Raw genomic sequence first — 6,000 nt, 5'->3', positions numbered from 1 at the left:
GCTTTCAAGTAACTACAATGTAAAGTCATCCACTTCATTATTCAACCCAATCTCATGGGAAGGCATAGAAATAGCACAACATTTCTGTGCTTAATTTTTAGGCATTTTAGGCTTTTCACATGTAATTTTACGCCATGTGTGGGTGAGTTATTTAAAAGTTATGTGTCTTCTGTAGCTACATTAGTTTAAGTTACAGTGCTCACAAAAAGATAAAACAATACGTCACACATTCACTGTTCATAGTTATTAGAGCACCATGTCTTTATTCATTAAATGGCTTTCCTGTTACACGTAAGCAGCACATTTGTCTTGCTTTAGAGAGATAGAACAGAGGGCCTATGAATACACCAAACATGGGGGATAACAAAGATAATTCAAAAATATTACAAATTACATTATTTAAAGACCCATCCCAAAGGTATAAGTATAAGACCAGAAAAAATAACACCAGGACTGGGAGGTAAGCCATCACTGAAAGCACCACCACGACCACCATATTAGCCACCGCCCGTCTCTTTAGGGGTGACTCTGAGCAGGCTTGGTTACCATACGTGGTGTGGGCAGGACTTTGCTGCTGCAGTGACCAGACCACTCCCCCAAGGCAGACGAGCATTAGGCAGAAGAGGCATGAGATGATGATGGAAACAGGAAACATCATAACAGTTAAATCGTGCACTAAACCTGTAAAAAAAAAAGGAAAATAAAATGTTAACTTAAAACATTCCACTTTGGAGGGAAGCTGTTTTCTGTAATTCATCAGTTGATTTTTTTTAAACCAAGATTATCCTCAAACATGATGGCAGTACAGAGCCATCTATGGCGAACTCTCACCCAACACCTACCTGCAGTAAGACAGAAGCACAAGGTGAAAGCCCACACCACAGCAGAAACTGCCATTCGGTACTCCCACTTCCTCACTCTCAGGTACAGCACAGGCCTAACCACGGCCAGGTAGCGCTCAATGCACATACAGGCCAGCAGCAGGGGACAGCCGATACAGTTGAAAATACTGAAGATTTCGCTTGCCACATTCAGTGGATGTGTGGTATTGGGATGTTGCCAGGCAATGGCTGAAAAGACATTACATGGTTAGCACTTGGCTATTCCAGTCAAATTTGAAGGCTTTCTAAAAAACATTTGGACAGGATAAACATCGGAGGATTGGGTTAGCAAAATTAATTAATTTACTACAACTTCACACAAAACTCTTATTTCACAACAAGCTGATAAAAAAAGAAAATAACATTTTAAAAGTAGGGCAAGCAGCTCTTCCCATGGAAAAAACTCAGAGATCCATTGTAAATCGTCATATGAGCCCATTGGTGTCATGACCATGGCCATGTCTCTGGTTATTCCTTGTGTTTCATGTGTTTTCCCTTGTTTGTTTATCTCTGTGTGTGTCTGTGAGGTGGGTGTGTCACCACACTCTTCCCTCACTCACCTAATCACCTCATCAGCCAAGCATACTCACCTGCTCCAAGCCACACACACCTGCCTTCAATCCACTCATCAACTCTGCAGTATTTAAACACCAGTCTCACACACACTCACTGCCAGATCGTACGCCGCATTATGCCAGACCTTCCAGCGTTATCCCCCGGACTGATTTCCCGTTGCCGACCCTGCCTGCCTGTCTGGACTTACCTGCCTTGCCTGTGCCCCGGTCAACGACTCAGCCTTCTGTCCCCGACCCCGAGTTTAACCTCCGCTTCCTCTGATTTCTGTCTGCCTGATCCCCTGCCTGTTTCCCTCTGTGAGTCTTATCCTGCCTGTCTGTATGCTGAGTTCTCCGCTTTAAATAAAGCTACAGAACTTTATCTGTCTCCTGGTCGTTCTGCTTTTTGGGTCCACACCACATTCCGTAACAATTGGTTTGACGATGGATAAGCCTCTGGCGGCTAGGGGCAATTTTTCTGTAGTTTTGTGGATTTAGCCAGCGGATATTCGACTTCCTTTCCCATGCACTGCTCATTGTTAACGGTCAATTGGCAACTTGAGATGTGAGACTGGAGTTGGAGTTGAGAGACAACGTGTATGACATATGATGAAGCAGATAGTTAACAAGCTGATCTCTAAACCAATAAAAAGATAAATCATTGTCGATAAATGATAGCCGGTGGGTTCCAAGATTGCATTTAGGCCAATGTGTTCCATCCAGGCGACAACCTCCGGTTCTGCCGAGTGAAGCTGATGCTGAAGTATTTTAAAACTTGCATTCTCTCTCCTGACCACTGGGGAGCAAATCCTCTGGTTGCAAAAATAAGTGTGATTGGATAGAAGTCTATGAGAAAATTACCTTACTTCTCACTTGATGTATTACTTCAGTATACATTGTAAACATGAGTTTATGGTCTCAATCGATAGTCTCAAGTCTTCTTCAATACAGCATGATGTTAATTTAGTACAACATGGTCCAGTTTAGAGTAAAATAGGCCATAAAGGGGAGTATGCTTTAGTGCAGGCTTTCTGTGGTTGATAGGTCGCTGCCGCTACCAGAGCCGTAAACGGGTCAGTACGTAGGTATTTTAATTGGTTGCAAAAAAGCCAAGCAGACGATAGCCGTAATCCAATGGCGGTGAAATCGCGAACTCGAGGCTTCAAAACATCAGTCCATAAACCAATGGGTGACTTCTTGATGACTTCGGCCTCATTATATAAAGTCTATGGTTCTGTGTCTTTTGCTCTCTATTGGGACTGTATACCTGCATTGAACCAAAGCTTGTTTAAACGTGATTGGTCAATACTTCACAGACATTGGAAACCAGAACGTGTCTGATACCAACATTGTGTCCCGTTGCCGACAGATTCTACATTCATATGCAGTTATCTGATAACAGTGATAAGGTAAGTGTGGCTCTCTATTATTGGGGTGGGGGTCACATACGCACTCGGGTAAAATAACTGACCAGCACAGGTAATGTTGAAATCAACTCTACACTGAATAGGTCTTTTGATGTACATTTTATGCGCCGGTATTAGCCCTCTGGGAGATACTCTTTACTTATACGGCACGGCTGTCCACGCACATCCAACATTTTCTAACTACGTAGACATGGATGGGTGGAGAAAGGGGAGAACTTTGAGGTGATTTGGGAATGTTGGTTGGCCATGAGGAGAAACCAAGACAGAGTATAAAAGATCCAAACGGTTACTCATCACAATTCGATGTCTACTCGTGTCTGTGCCACAGTCTTTGTGGACAGTAAAACCAAAGCTTTGTTGTCTGGTCTGAACACACGTTAAACAGGGAAACTTATCAGTGTGTCTCAATACACTATGGGTGTTACTATACTTGCGCTACTTGGCAAATTACTGTAGCTAGGGAGCTAACGGCATGTAACCTCCTAGCTAGCTGTGGACAAACTAGCGCTAGTCGCTCATGATAGACTACCAAGCAGACTTGCCAACTGGCAGTAAGGGAGTTATAGCTAATTCAGTCACTAATCGAACAAAAAGCTAAAAGTGTATTCAAGAGACATGCGTCTTTTTGGGTGCGGTTTATACTTTGGCGGGGCAGAGCTATATAAAAGTGGATGGTCCGACACAGCTAATATGATAACTTCCTCTATTTTAGAATCTCTGGTTCTCCATTCACTCAAAGGTCAGCACTGAAGTGACGGTCTGCAGTTGATCAAAAGTGCAAAATGGCTAGACATGGTTCACCTAAGAAAAATCATGGCAATTTACTGAAATTATTCATGTGTTGGCTAATGTTAGCCAACACGCCTGTGATCAGGATGAAAATTTGGCAGTGCCAAACCAGATGTGTCCCACCCGTTTCCGCGACAGCTCTTGTTAATATCATCGATATAACTGGCCTCTGGTCTGAATTTCTTGGCAGGTGAGGCTGACATGCTGGCAATATCTGATACAGTGTTACACCTTATTGAATTCTGCCAAGTCAAAGAGAGTGATTATCAACATTTGACATCCTGTCTTAAAGCTAGGGTGGGCGATTTTGGAGAAAATGTTGAGATTCTAACTGGGTTGCGTAACTCAGCTGGCCTCTCCTGCCACGCTTGAATGCTGTAGCTCCTCCCACTGAACGTCAGTTATGCGCGTTCATGTGAATTCAGTTACATTGATAGGAAGACAGAAACACGCAGGGACGCAAACGCCTGTTGCAACGCCGTTGCCAACCGGACAGTCCCACAGCCAATAAGAACGGAGAATCGGAGCCTCACTCTGATTGGTCAAAGTGTACATGAGCGGTGGCAATTTTTGGGTGCGGCCCACAGAGGCAGGGGAGAGCAAAGTTATCAGATATTCTCAGAGCACTTCACCTACATATAGCTGACTGGCTATTAGGACAGTTTTGCCAAATATTATCAGTAAAGAAATTACCCATCCTAGCTTTAAGGCCTTTACACATCCGGAGCTTATATTTTTTTTGAAGTGTTGTTTTTGTCATGACTACTTTTACACAAAATGGGAAAATTACACCTCTGAAAAACAAACAAGAACAAGGTTGATTTTTTAAGCTTTCGCAACTCAAATAAAGGCAACAACCAATCAGGTTGTGTGGAACAGACAAATAATCAAAACTTACACCTAGTGTACAACAAAGGCAAACTTTATTACTCCTTTCAACCTTGACAAAGGCATGGCAAACTCCTTCCATTCTTACCTTTCACAATAAAAGCCCTAGACCCTAGACCAGAGGGAAGTAAAATTCACTGAGAGCATTTTGCTAAAAGGAAACTTAATAAGATAACTTACAGTAGCTTAGGCTATGCAATAATTTACGTCACTGAGACTGAGAGACGCTGCTCTGGGTCAATAGGCTTTTATTGAAAAGGCGCAGCAGCTGTCGCAAATTCTCATAGCTGCTGGTATGAAATAACCTGAGGCGCAAAATGGTTTACACAGCACTTGCTTACTTGGCAGGTGATTGGACGAACCATCTGTCATTCAAACCAGCCGAAAGAAGAAAGAAAACCCATTTTCCATCAAGAAAAACCTTCAGTGCCGCTTTTTGCGCTTATAAATATTATACAGTCGTGTATTTCGAATTTTAATACCGTTTATTTGTCACGTCCTTGTTGTGTCAAGTACTGTTAAATGTTAGAGGTAATTAGCTATTTTTGATACATACACCTAAATAGTTACAAATGATAGATATATATCTAAATAGTTACAAATGACCAGGTAGAATTGAGAGGGTGGAAAATTCTTCTTCCTTAAAACTTACTCCGACTATTGTTTCTGTCTTGCATTGGGCTCTCAGGCACATTGAGAGGACTTGGGAATTTGAAGAGACTTTGTGCACATTGAGAGTCATAAACACAGTGGAGCATCCCTGCCGAGTATTGAGGGTATTTTCAGACTTTAACCAGATGTCTGTTCTGTTCTTTGCTCTCAGGGCCTCATTTGCAGCACGAAGGTGAAACAAACGCATGCAATTAAAGTAACGAGGTAAATGATTCTGGAGAGAGATGTAGCTGTTCCATTCTTTAAATGTATTTTATCTAAAGTTGTGAGTGCTACAAATAAAAAATACTGTTCACCTCCTCTGTTTTAAAGTGGATGCATAAATGACAGAGGATGATATTTCAAAACGTGGAGGAATACAACCAAAACCATCTACCACTACATGAGAAAATATGTTTTGTCGAATTTGGGTTTACTGACCCTTCAAGCTGGTCTCATTTACCTATATTTATAAAAAAGAGAGAAGTCATTGTAGATACATTTTATGCAGTAAGCAGAGGGATCTCAAACATCTTTAAATATGAATTAATGTAAAATATATATAGATAAAACCTACATTGCAATCAATCAGATCAAAAAACTCCAACCTCTTTGTTGTCTTCTTTTTCCTCTCTTCTCTCTTGCAGTTCTTGCTCATTTTCAACTGAACGCCCGACACACACACACACACACACACACACACACACACACACACACACACACACACACACACACACACACACACACACACACACACACACACACACACACACACACAACTATCTATAGGGCAGAGAAAACAAATGAGCA

The sequence above is a fragment of the Anoplopoma fimbria genome, chromosome 23 (genome assembly GCF_027596085.1).
Source record: "Anoplopoma fimbria isolate UVic2021 breed Golden Eagle Sablefish chromosome 23, Afim_UVic_2022, whole genome shotgun sequence".
Taxonomy (NCBI): domain Eukaryota; kingdom Metazoa; phylum Chordata; class Actinopteri; order Perciformes; family Anoplopomatidae; genus Anoplopoma; species Anoplopoma fimbria.
The sequence above is the reverse complement of the archived record's forward strand: the minus strand, read 5'-3'. Positions refer to the sequence as shown.